The sequence below is a fragment of the Eriocheir sinensis genome, unplaced genomic scaffold (assembly GCF_024679095.1).
Source record: "Eriocheir sinensis breed Jianghai 21 unplaced genomic scaffold, ASM2467909v1 Scaffold125, whole genome shotgun sequence".
NCBI classification, from domain to species: Eukaryota; Metazoa; Arthropoda; class Malacostraca; order Decapoda; family Varunidae; genus Eriocheir; species Eriocheir sinensis.
Genome location: NW_026110573.1, coordinates 654,784 through 669,225, shown reverse-complemented (window position 1 = coordinate 669,225; position 14,442 = coordinate 654,784). Strand labels below are relative to the sequence as shown.

The window sequence follows — 14,442 nt, the reverse complement described above, 5'->3', positions numbered from 1 at the left end:
AATGTCGTGTGATATGTTTCCAGGTAATGTCGTGTTTTATGTTTCCAGGTAATGTCGTGTGATATGTTTCCACTCTGGCTACTCAGACGAATGGCTGAGGAAAAGGAGGAGGAGGAGGGGGAGGAGGAGGAGGAAGGTGGCCAGGATGAATGTGAGAGTGGCGGCACGCGTGTGGCCTGCGGCGGCCGGCCAGGCCAGTGTGGCTGTGTGCGGGTTGGCAGGTGGACACGGGCAGTGCGCACACTGCCGCGCCGCGCCACCACATGCAGCTGTTGGGGCAGGAGCCTGGCGGGGGTTCGTGGCGGGGCCGCCCACTGGTGCTCGTGGGCCTCGACTCGTCGGGCAAGACACAGCGCTGGCGCTGCGTACAGCCACTACGTGAACACCGTGCCCACCGTCGGCTTCAACTGCGAATGTTTGCGGGGCGGCGGTTGCTCCTGGGTGGCATGGGACGTGGGCGGCGATGATCGCGTGCGAACCCTTTGGCGCGCCTACACGCGCGGCGCCGACGCGGTGCTGTTCGTGGTGGATGCCAGCAGCGGCGAGGAGCGGCTGGAGGAGGCGCGCCACGAGTTGCACGTCCTGGTGCGCCGGCAAGCGGCACAGAGCGCCGCGCTGCGCCGCTCACGGCCGCCGCTGCTGGTGCTGGCCAACAAACAGGATCTGCCGGGGGCCAGAACGCCCGCCGCCATGGCTGACGCCCTCGGCCTGCACGACCTGCCGCCCGCCCAGCCCTGGGGCCTTGCACCCGCCTGTGCCGTCACCGGCGCGGGTCTGCCAGGCCATGGACCTCCTGCGCCGCCTCCTCCTCAAAGGCACGCCGGGCCTCGCTCTCACAGGGCTGACTTGCGGGTCACCCTGGCTCCCTGCCGCCCCACCTCCTTCAGTTTATCCTGCCCAGCCCGCACCAAACCCCTGGACCCCCAGGCGTGAGGCGATGGAGCCCGAAGTACTCGTATGGGGACAGGCGGGGAACTACAGACAACTGAGAGCCACAGGTGGCTGACGTATGTGATAATGTGTGTGTCTGTCTGTGTGTGTGTGTGTGTGTGTGTGTGTGTGTGTGTGTGTGTGTGTGTGTGTGTGTGTGTGTGTGTGTGTGTGTGTGTGTGTGTGGAAGCGTGCATGCAGTGTTTGAAGGGTGTATTTATAATATTTATTGTGCAATAGCCAGAAACGTCACACATACACAAGCACCAGCCCGTACCCAGAGATCCGTCACTTGTGAGTCGCTCATCCGGGAAAAGTAATAGTTGGCAATCGTGAGACTATTGTGTGATCAGACAATTACACACACACACACACACACACACACACACACACACACACACACACACACACACAAAGACACACACCGCACCGCTATCTCTCTCGGGTAGAGCGCGGCGCTGAGAGGCTTCAAGGTCAAACAGGCGGCGGTTCGAGCCCCGCTCAGGCCGGATTCTTTCCGTTGACTAGGAGTGGTTACTGTCCCCCCTTGACCAAGGGGGATGGGGTGTGTGGTGTGTGAGGTCCTGGCAGTACCCAGAGATCGACGATAATGAGCATGCACTTCCTCGTGTCGGGAGGGTACCTGCTGGCGAAAGCGAGTCCAACTCGTGATCAGGCCTTGGCGAATTACACACACGCACACACACACACACACACACACACACACACACACACACACACTAACAGGCTCTGGTCAGTGTTACATGTAGTACAACTGTATTATACGTACGCATCCCTTGAGACAAATGTATATGTAAATAGTCGTATTTATAAAGATGTAGGAAATATATTTTGTTATACTGTTGAAACTATGTGGAAGTATTATTATCTTTACCACTCTTCTATCGATCTACGTTGGACGCGCACAGAAACTAATTGTCTCCTTTCATCATTATAGGCCAAAACCAGGCACGGAAAAAAAAAACGAGAAAAACAAGAACAACAGCACCATAAAAAAATACGAGTAGAAAAGAAGAACCAGATTAAGAACTAGAAAAAGATCAAGAACACGAATAACTAGAAGAACCAGCAGATCAAGAACAGGAGGAAGAACAAGAACCAGTAAAAATAAGAGGAAAAAAAACACAGACGGAGAAAGTGAACGTAAACAACATTACAAAGAGCAGTATATTAAAACTAACCGCGTGACCTGCTATGCCTCCTGACCCTCCCTGACCTGACCTGACCTCTTGTTTACCGTGACCTCTGACCGCTCGTGACCCTTTATGACCCCCGCTGTCCCCACCAAAACAACAGAGCAGAGAGGATTCAGAGAGCTTCAAAACATCTATTGACCCTCTTGGTAAAGTAACACGCAAACAGGTGATGTGGTGGTGGTGGTGGTAGTAGTAGTAGTAGTAGTAGTAGTAGTTGAAGTGATAATAGATGTAGTTGTTACTGTTGTTGTTGTAATAGTAGTAGTAGAAGTAGTCCCCCAAGACTGGGTGGGATGGGGATCACCAACCCTGAGAAGCTGGCAGATAAGGAGAACGAAAACTCCATCAGCCTTACCAGGTCACTCATCAACAGGATCATCGCTCAGGAGGCAGAGGGCGAGATAGACCAAACAGAAATAAGAGATATTAAAAGAAAAATCTCAGAAGAAAGACAACAGGCCCAAAAAGACGAGCTGGACCGTCTTACACACCACCTGTCCACAGAAATGGGTAGAAAAATACACACAGCACAGGAGGCAGGCGCCTCTAACTGGCTAACGTCATTACCAATCAGAGCAAAGGGCTTCAGCCTCAACAAACAAGAATTTGTCGACGCCATTGCTCTGAGATATGGCTGGCCGATTGAGGGACTGCCTGATCTCTGTGCATGTGGATCACCAAATGATGTCACCCACACCATGACATGTAAAAAAGGAGGCTTTGTCTGTATTCGACACGATGAAGTGAGGGATCTGACAGCCAGCATGCTCGGGGAGGTATGCCAAGACGTCACTACCGAGCCGGCACTGCTTCCCCTGGACGGCGAACACCTTCGGTACAGGACAGCCAATACTTCACAGGAGGCACGGGTTGATGTAAGTGCCCGCGGATTCTGGGTGCGCGGACAGCGGGCGTTCATGGACATCCGCATATTCGACCCGATGGCTGCCTGTCACCGTGAGCTGCCCCTGCAAGCCGCCCAACACAGGAACGAGCAGGAGGAGAAGACAAGGGCATACGGTGAAAGAATCCAACATGTGGATCAGGGCAGCTTCACCCCCCTCGTCTTCACCACATCCGGCGGGATGGGTCCCAGGGCCCAATGCTTCGACGCACGCCTCGCGGAACTAATCTCAGAAAAGAAGCATCAGCCAAGGAGCCACGTTGTCGCCTGGATGAGGTGTCGCCTCTCGTTCTCCCTGCTCAGGTCGGCCATCCTATGTCTCAGGGGCACCAGACACTCTGGCCCAAAAGCCACCAACATCTCCAATATGGACTATGAAGCCACAGTGGTGGAGAGTGACATTAGGGTGGGTCGGGAGTGACTGGAGTAAGGAAGGAAAGGGGAATCTAGACGTAATAGATGATAGGTGATTTAGTGTCAGGTAGTATTAGTGATATGGTTGGATGCCACAGTCATTAGCGAACAGAGTTGGGGCTAATGACCTCCAAGCTATGGAGCCCTCCATGATTATGTGTCGGGAAAATAAACATGGGTGGAGGTATCATATATGTTGTAAAAAAAAAAAAGTAGAAGTAGTAGCAGCAGCAGTAGTAGTAGTAGTAGTAGTAGTAGTAGTAGTAGTAGTGGTTGTTGTTGTTGTTGTTGTTGTAGCACGAAGAAAAAGAACAAATAGAAAAAGAAAAGAAGAAAAAGAAAGAAAGAAAGGAAAAGAAAAAAACAAAAACAAAACAAGAAAAGAAAGAAAGGAAAAACAAGAACAAATGCAAAAACAAAACAAAACAACAAAACAACAAAAACAAAAACAAAACATCAAAACAAAAAGAAGAAAAAAGGAAAGCAAAACGTTGGTTACTCAGGAGAAAGCCGCCAGAAACGTTCATCACAGCCCCACCAACACACACACACGCGGCACTGGAGAAAGCGTCGCTGATTTCACGTTGGGCGACACGCTGGCGACTGGTTCATATAATTATCCATTTTACAAGTTAGCTTCCAGGACTTTTTTATAACTTAATTCCATATCATATTTTTCTATCTCTTAACACAACTCCCAGACCTTGTAATCATAACTGCATTTGGCATCATATTGTATTTATTTTATTTATTTACAAGCTTCTCTCTCACACACGGTTTTTTTTTTTTAAATGAATTTCGCATCATATATTCATTTATCTCTACCACAATTCCAAGGTATTTTCTATGTATCTTTCACTTTAACCTCATATTGTATTTATTTTATTTATTTAAAATCTTCTCTCTCACACACGGCTTCCATATTTTTTTTATTTTTTATAACTGAATTTCACATCATATATTGATTTATCTCTGACACAATTCCAAGGTGCCGTCTATGTCTCTTTCAGTTGAACCTCATATTGTATTTATTTTATTTATTTACAAGCTTCTCTCTTACACACGGTTTCTTTTTTTTATAAATGAATTTCACATATATTCATTCATCTCTGACACAGTTCCAAGGTGCTGTCTATGTATCTTTCAGTTTAACCTCATATTGTATTTATTTTATTTATTTACAAGCTTCCTTCTCTCACACAGTTTCCAGATTTTTTTATAACAGGATTTCACATCATTTATTTATTTCTGACATAGTTCCAAGATGCTTTCTATGTATCTCGGAGTTTACCATCGTTATTTCGTGTATTTAATTTCTTTCACACGGCTTTCATAGTTTCCAAGCATCATTAAACTTAAAACAATATTATTCTGTTTTTTTTCTCTCTCTCATGGTTTATATAGCCTCTAAGTATCAATATGATTGATTAATAGTTTATTGTTGCAAGTAAACAACAAAGGAGAAGGGAGGAACTACTTTAACTCACCTGCATCGAGTATATATTAAGTATTGGCTTCGTATACCGTCTAACTTGGTATGTCCCTCTAATTATACGCATTATTTATCTCTTTAGCATAACATATAATTAATTACATGCATTCTTAATCATATCTAGCGTAACAACATCATTAGTAGACAAATCGCTAAGATAACACAAACGACCTTTTTACTGGGTGGCTGAAGTGGTAGCGTGCTGGGCCCACATTCACCACGTGATGGACGACACGAGTTCGAATCCCCACGCTATCACCTCGAATTTTTCAGTTACCGCCGAGTGGCTTACAACTACCCATGCACATGCTGTCCTGAAGACCACCCATCAACCCGGACTCTAGAGGAAACCGTCCAAGAATCAAGAACGAGTTCCGGGGGGCAGCATGAGCCCGGATAAGATGGCGCCACTATAAACACTTGCCTGCGCCATGACGGGCTGGGGCCGAATACCATCCAGGCTCCTCAAGCAAGCCTACCGGCGCAATAGGCGGAGACGTAAAAAAAAAATAATAATAATAATAATAAAAAAAACAGCCCATGCAATAAGTATCAAGCATTAAGTTTATCGGTTCCGTCTGTCCTTCAAATTCTAGTACTCATTCCTTATCATTCATAGCATAACATCATTAGTAGAGATATAGCTAAAATAACCCAGTCCGTTCTTTCTGTTTAAGCCCATTCATTAAGTTTGTGTTGGCTCCGAATCGTCACACCTGGTCTGTCCCTCTAAATATGCGCAGTTCACTTTAAATCATAATAACATCAATAGTATAGAGAAATCGCTAAAATAACAATAATTCCCTTCCTACTTAAGTTCATTCATTATTAGAGTGCATTAATTATTACTTCCGAACACTCCAAACTAGGTTGTCTCTCTAATTATACGTATGCCTAATCATTCATAGCGTAACAGCATCGTTGGTGAGAAATCGCTGAAATAACTCCCATAACACTCTTCCCCTTCATAAAATATCTCCACATTCAATAAGTATCGAGTATTTAGTAGATTAGCGCCGTCTGCCCTTCTAAGTATACATATTTATAATCATTTTTAGCATAACATCATTATTTTAGTGAAGAAACCGCTGAAATAACTCTCATAACACTCTTTTCCCCCTTCATGAAATATCTCCTCATTCAGTAAGTATCGAGTATTTAGTAGATTAGCTCCGTCTGCCCTTCTAAGTATACGTATTCCTAATCATTCCTTAGCATAACAACATCATTAGTGAAGAAACCGCTGAAATAACTCACATAACACTCTTTCCCCTTCATGAAACATCTCATTCACTAAGCATCGAGTATTTAGTAGATTACCTCCGTCTGCCCTTCTAAGTATACGTATTCCTAATCACTCCTTAGCATAACATCATTAGTGAAGAAACCGCTGAAATAACTCACATAACACTCTTTCCCCTTTATAAAATATCTCCTCATTCACTAAGTATCGAGTATTTAGTATATTAACTCCATCTGCCCTTCAAAGTATACGTATTCCTAGTCATTCCTAGAATAACAACATCATTTTAGTGAAGAAACCGCTGAAATAACTCACATAACACTCTTCCCCCTACATAAAATATCTCCTCATTCACTAAGCATCGAGTATTTAGTATATTAGCTCCGTCTGCCCTTCTAAGTATACGTATTCCTAATCATTCCTTAGCATAACAACATCATTAGTGGAGAAATCGCTTAAATAACACACATAACTCTTCCTCCGTCACCTCGTTCACTAAGTATCGCTCAGTTTCAAGCCACGGGTCAGTCGTCTCGCCCCGCGCGGTCCAGGCGTGTCCGTAAACTTTTGAGAGATCTTAGAAACTTTCTCACGGAAGTCCCCCATCGTCGGTCACTCACTCCTTCCCGCTCCTGCTCACTTTCTCCTACTCAAACCTCATTTTCCCTCCTCCTCCGTCATTTTCCTCGGCTGTTGAATGCCCGGAGAAGCGCCTTTAGGATGTTTTAGCGTATTTCTAACCTTTTTTTTTTTTTTTTTTTTTTTTTATTACTTTTTTTTTTTACAGCAAAGGAGACAGCTCAAGGGCACAAAAAAGTAAACATTAATAAAAAAAAAAAAGCCCGCTACTCGCTGCTCCTAAAAAGAATCCAAAGAGGTGGCCGAAAGATAAGTCAGTTTCGGGAGGAGAGGTGTCCTGATACCCTCCTCTTGAAAGAGTTCAAGTCGTAGGCAGGAGGAAATACAGATGAAGGAAGATTGTTCCAGAGTTTACCAGCGTGAGGGATGAAAGAGTGAAGATGCTGGTTAACTCTTGCATAAGGGGTTTGGACAGTATAGGGATGAGCATGAGTAGAAAGTCGAGTGCAGCGGGGCCGCGGGAGGGAGGCATGCAGTTAGCAAGTTCAGAAGAGCAGTCAGCGTGGAAATATCGATAGAAGATAGAAAGAGAGGCAACATTGCGGCGGAATTTAAGAGGTAGAAGACTATCAGTATGAGGAGGAGAGCTGATGAGACGAAGAGCCTTTGCCTCCACTCTGTCCAGAAGAGCTGTGTGAGTGGAGCCCCCCCACACATGAGATGCATACTCCATACGAGGGCGGACAAGGCCCCTGTATATGGACAGCAACTGTGCAGGGGAGAAGAACTGGCGGAGACGGTACAGAACGCCCAGCCTCGAGGAAGCTGATTTAGTAAGAGATGAGATATGAAGTTTCCAGTTGAGATTTTGAGTTAAGGATAGACCGAGGATGTTTAGTGTTGAGGAAGGTGATAGCTGGGTGTTGTCAAAGAATAGGGGATAGTTGTTTGGAAGATTGTGTCGAGTGGATAGGTGGAGAAACTGTGTTTTTGAGGCGTTGAAGGACACCAGGTTCTTCTTGCCCCAATCGGAAATAATAGTAAGGTCTGAGGCTAAGCGTTCTGCAGCCTCCAACCTTGAGTCGTTAAGTTCCTGAAGGGTGGGTCTTCTATTAAAAAAGTTGAATAATGCAGAGTGGAATCATCGGCGTAGGAATGGATAGGACAGTTCGTTTTGGAAAGAAGATCATCAATGAACAACAGAAACAGAGTGGGAGATAGGACAGAACCCTGTGGGACACCACTGTTAATAGATTTAGGGGAAGAACAGTGACCGTCTACCACGGCAGAAATAGAACGGTCAGAAAGGAAACTGGAGATAAAGGTACAGAGAGAAGGATAGAAACCGTAGGAGGGTAGTTTAGAAAGCAAAGATTTGTGCCAGACCCTATCAAAAGCTTTTGATATGTCCAGCGCAATAGCAAAGTTTCACCGAAACAGCTAAGAGAGGATGACCAAGAGTCAGTTAAGAAGGCTAGGAGATCACCAGTAGAACGCCCTTTGCGGAACCCATACTGGCTATCAGATAGAAGGTCAGAAGTGGAAAGATGCTTTTGAATCTTACGGTTAAGATTGATTCAAAAGCTTTAGATGAACAAGAAAGTAAAGCAATAGGACGGTAGTTTGAGGGATTGGGCGGTCACCTTCTTAGGTACAGGCTGTGTGAAGGCATACTTCCAGCAAGAAGGAAAGGTAGATGTTGACAGGCAGAGGCGAAAGAGTTTGACCAGGCAGGGTGACAGCACGGAGGCACAGTTTTAAGGACAATAGGAGGCACTCCATCAGGTCCATAAGCCTTCTGAGGATTGAGGCCAAAGGGCATAGACAACATCATTTGAAGAATCTTTATAACAGGCATAAAGGAGTCAGAGGGGGATGAGTAGGAGGAATATGCCCAGAATCGTCCAGAGTGGAGTTTTAGAAAAAGTTTGAGAGAAGAGTTCAGCCTTAGAGATAGATGAGACGGCAGTGTTGCCGTCAGGACTGAGAGTGGAGGGAAAGATGAAGAAGTGAAGTTGGAGGAGATGTTTTTGGCTAGATGCCAGAAGTCACAGGAAGAGTTAGAAAGCAAGGTTTTGACATTTTCTATTAATGAAAGAATTTTGGTTAGTCGGAGAATAGATTTGGCACGATTTCGGGCAGAAATGTAAAGTTCATAATTAGCATTAGTTTGAAGGCTCTGGTATCTTTTGTGAGCTACCTCTCTATCATTGACAGCACGAGAACAAGCGTGATTAAACCAAGGCTTTTAGCGTGAGGAGTAGAGAAAGAACGAGGAATGTATGCCTCCATTCCAGAGACAATCACCTCTGTGATGCGCTGAGCACACACAGAGGGTCTCTATCCTGGAAGCAATAATCATTCCACGGGAAATCGGAAAAGTACATCCTCAGGTCGTCCCACCGAGCTGAAGCAAAATGCCAGAAGCATCGCCTCTTCGGTGGGTCCAGAGGATGTACAGGAGCGATAGGACAGGATGCAGAAATAAGATTGTGATCGGAGGAGCCCAACGGAGAGAACAGTTTGACAGAATAAGCAGAAGGGTTTGAGGTAAGGAAGAGGTCTAGAATGTTGGGCCGATCTCCAAGACGGTCAGGAATACGTGTAGGGTGCTGGACCAACTGCTCTAGGTCGTTGAGGATAGCAAAGTTGTAGGCTTGTTCACCAGGATGGTCAGTGAAGAGGATGAAATCCAAAGCTGGTGGTGAACATTGAAATCTCCTAGGATGGAGATTTCAGCGAAGGAGAAGTGGGTCAAGATGTGCTCCACTTTAGAATTCAAATAGTCAAAGAATTTTACATAGTTGGTAGAGTTAGGTGAGAGATAAACAGCACAGATGTATTTAGTAATAGAATGACAGTGAAGTCTTAACCAGATGGTGGAAAATTCAGAAGAGTCAAGGTCGTGGGCACGAGAGCAAGTGATGTCGTTGCGCACGTAGGCGCAACATCCAGCTTTGGATTGAAATTTAGGATAGAGATAGTAGGAGGGAACAGAGTAGAGATTGCTGTCAGTAGCCTCAGAAACCTGTGTTTCGGTAAGGAAGAGAAGGTGAGGTTTAGAGGAGGAGAGATGATGTTCCACAGAATGAAAATTAGAGCGAAGACCGCGAATGTTGCAGAAATTGAGAAGAAAGAGGTTCGAGGAGTTATCAAGACACCTCTCGGGTCGGCAGCCAGAAGGAGTCCTCCTGGGAATTTGTGGTCCCCAGGCAGGGACTCGAGGCATGTAATTGAGCCATTTTGAATTTTGAATTTTGGAAAAAGGTGTATATGTTATGTGAATGTAGTGTGGTGTGGATGTAGTGTGGTGTGCTTGTGCCTAAAATGAGATGAATGTGCCTATAACTTCATTCTCCCTCCCTCGTCATTTTCCTCGGCTGCTGAATGCCCAGAGATGCACCGTAAGCATGTTTTTGGCGTATTTCCAACCTTTTCCGTCCGTATTTACTCGCTGTTTGCGCCTAAAATGAGATAAATGTGCCTATAACCTCATTCTCCCTCCCTCGTCATTTTCCTCGGCTGCTGAATGCCCAGAGACGCTCCTCTAAGATGTTTTGGCGTATTTCTAACCTTTTCTGTACGTGTTTACTCGCTGTTTGCGCCTAAAATGAGATAAATGTGCCTATAACCTCATTCTCACTCCCTCGTCATTTTCCTCGGCTTCTGAATGCCCAGAGATATATGCACCATAAGCATGTTTTCGGCGTATTTCTAACCCCATCTGTCCTTATTTACTTGCTGTTTGTGCGTAAAATGAGATATATATGAAACAGTACAGTCTCTTCATGCGTGTGGCGAGGACATTGAGATCTCGGAAAATTTCACATACCTTGCTAGCGTAGTTCATAACAGAGGTGAGTCTCGCCCAGGAATAAGTCTTTCAGGGGATTGACTTGGCCCACGGTGCTATGGGCTCGCTCTTGTCTCCACACCGCACCCTCTCAGCGTCGAATGGTAACTGATCCAACTTCTGAGCCCCGAGAGTCTTACAAGATTCGAAATCGTTCGAATATTAAGCTCAAATGTCTTCCAAGGTTCGTTACTAAGGTGAGCACCCGGCCACTGCCTTCCCATTATTCTAGGGAGGATACAAGTGTCTACGGTTGCTACATATACTATAGGGAGACTTATCAGTCTCCCTAAAAACTTGAAGGGTATATTGCAGGTCTGGCAAAACAATGTTATCAGTTATACCATACATGCTGAGAGCTGAATACTCTTTCCGCAAATCATGCTGAACTAGTTTCGGATGGAACTCTTACGTGAAGTAGCCTGATACACATTTCAAACCGTAGCGCTCCACGCTTTATGAAAGAGAACAAGGTTGTCTTATACTCAACACGGGCATTAACAACATAGGGCCTTAGCTCGTTCCCTACAGCAGAAGCTAAGTTCTTGACACGGGGATAAGGTCATGAAACTCCTTCGAAGATAATACAAGCCAAAATAAATCTAAGATAAAGAAGAACATTGCTATGGAATAAATCTACAAAAATCTTTTAAATCATGTATATTTGCATAATACCGAGGGGTTTAGGTGGTTCAGCGTGGTCGGCTGTTGAGGCGGGGAGGTGGTTGTGTTACAGCTACCTAATTCATATCGAGAGTTGATTGCGCGGCAGCCCCATCGCCATGCGGGAGCTAAGGGGGTAATTACTGCCCCCTGAGTGATTTACCGCCTCCACCCTCAGTCAGATATTAAAACTACATACAGCAGGATGGCTCACGGTTGTTATTATGTTTTCGGCATCAATGAATCGCCCCAGGATACATGCCAGTGAGAGGTACAAATAGTTAACATAAATAGAGCCACTTACATGGGCTTCCCTTCACAATGAGTCTGTATTTCATTGGGCATTTGAAGCACAACCAAACGGGTAAACATATATTGCACCGACTTTATAGCTGCAGGTACCGGAGTAGTAGTAGTAGTGCCCGAGGATAGCGCTCCTTGGATAAGGGAAGTAGTGTATTATGGGTTTGTAGATTATATGCTTTCGAATTTTATCCTCGTAAAATTGTACATATGCTTACTTTATCTGATAATGATCAAATCAAATCAGTTTGGATTTGTGAATGCTAATCCTCTTTGTATCTCGCTGAAAGCAGTGATATGTTATTAGTTTAGACCCTGTTGAATGAATAGCTGTTATGCTGCCAGAGTTTAAGAGAGGAAGATATACATGGCAAACCTTCCAGCTCTTAGTCCACCACTGATCCTTCTTTAACAAAGATTAAAATACATGTATTACGACTCCCATAAATAATCACAAGCAAAAACATGTTAGATGTGAGGATGTTTACTGATAAACATTGATGAGAAGGCTTGTATTGCAACCCCAAAGGTGAACACAAGCAACAAGGTGTTGGAGGTGAGGATGTTTACTGATAAACCTTAACACAAATGACCAACATGCACAAGATACATGTTTAGATAAGCGGCGAAACACTTCCTAAAGACATGAAGTAAATGATTTTTAAATATTTACAGGAAGACTAATATATATATATATATATATATATATATATATATATATATATATATATATATATATATATATATATATATATATATATATATATATATATTTTTTTTTTTTTTTCCAATTACCAGTGGTGATTAAGATGTGTGACAGATATTGAGGATATCCACAAATATTGTGAACAGCTAAGATAACTCTTGTTGAACATTATAAATTACTATTATCATTATCATCATCATTACTTCGGTGCTACTATCATCATTGCACTTAATATCAAACTACCCGCCATAACTACTTATCACACTGATAAAAGGATTTGAGAGAATTTCTTGTTTTAATTTGTGAAAATGTCATTTAGTCTTTACGTGCAGCTCGTAATGAAAACGTGTTAATTTACAAGTATTGATCAAAAAGATCTCTGCGTATATACACAACCACGGGAACACACACTGTACAGGAAGATATTTAAGTAATCATTACTTGTATTGTGATACTCTACTTAACTGACTCATTTAACTTTTGAAAAAAAATCGGTGCTTTTCTATTATCAAAATGTTCACTTTATATATATATATATATATATATATATATATATATATATATATATATATATATATATATATATATATATATATATATATATATATATATATATATATATATATATATATATATATATATATATATATATATATATATATATATATATATATATATATATATATATATATATATATATATATATATATATATATATATGTATATATATATATATATATATATATATATATATATATATATATATATATATATATATATATATATATATATATATATATATATTATACACACACACACACACACTATAATGTGACAAGCCTACGATCGTGGAGTCAGTGGGCGGCGCGAGTGTTGCCAGCACACTGTTAACGTGAGGCTCGGCACGCCTTCCTTGCCTAGCGATTCCTTGCACGGCTTCCGTATCACCATTGCACGTTACGCACGGCTTTGCCACAAGTCATTAATCAGACATTCTTAGCCTTGGTTGGTCTTGTAGTGGAGCAAATCCTGTTGATTATAGATATTCACACTTCTACAAGAGTCTGTGTCCCCATTCCTTTTGTTTGTGTAAATCTCATTTGCCTAGTCGGCTTTCTTATACAAAAAGATGATACAATTACCCATTTGTATGTGCTGCTGGATATATCAATTTATGATAGCTTTCATACGCATTTCTATAGTATTATATATCAATATCAACAATAACATTTAAAAAGTGTCGAATGAATTTTTTTTTTTCAGAAGGTTGTTGCCCCTTTATATGCACTGCAGCCAAAGCATTTTTGTGGTAGAGAAAGTCAAATAATATTCCTTCCTTGTTTTTTGTCGCTAAATTTTAAATGAATGTAGTGGTGGTGTCAATTGCAAGATAAATCTTTGTCTAACTTGTACAGCTACACACTAACTCATAATGTTAACATCCACATGTATTACTCTATTGTCCGGTCCTCCTACTAACCACCGAGAGGAGGTGGCGCCTTCCACACAACTAGAACCGTCTCCCCCGCAGAGAGGCGGCGGGTGTCCCGGCGGCCCCGGCGTGCACTACTGCTCCACGGAGTCCACACTACTGTGACACGGTGAGCCAAAAGGCGAAGAATTCACAAATAATGAGCAAATGTCCAGCGATCGGGAAATATTACGTCGTTTAATATATGCTAAAAATAGGAAGCATCGGGCACCCATATGCGGTGGTAACACACACACACCCACACACCCACACACACACACCCACACCCACTATATATATATATATATATATATATATATATATATATATATATATATATATATATATATATACGTATATATATATATATAAATATATATATATATATATATAAATATATATATAATTAGTTACGTATAGCATTACAATAACTACTATATATTTGTTGTGATTATTACGCATCTTTATCATTCTTAATATTATTATAATCAATATACATGCAATCTTATGCTTCTTTTGAAACATATCTATTTACATATATGAATACAGTACAATAACAAAAATATTGTAACTTTAATTATAATCTCTCTCTCTCTCTCTCTCTCTCTCTCTCTCTCTCTCTCTCTCTCTCTCACACACACACACACACACACACACACACACACAC

At 42.7% G+C, this 14,442-nt stretch overlaps 1 pseudogene; it reads left to right on the top strand.

The window, feature by feature from the left end:
* The first annotated feature begins 263 nt into the window (after positions 1-263).
* LOC126989631 (ADP-ribosylation factor-like protein 4C) lies at positions 264-13,901 on the top strand (annotated as a pseudogene).
* The last annotated feature ends 541 nt before the right edge of the window (positions 13,902-14,442 follow it).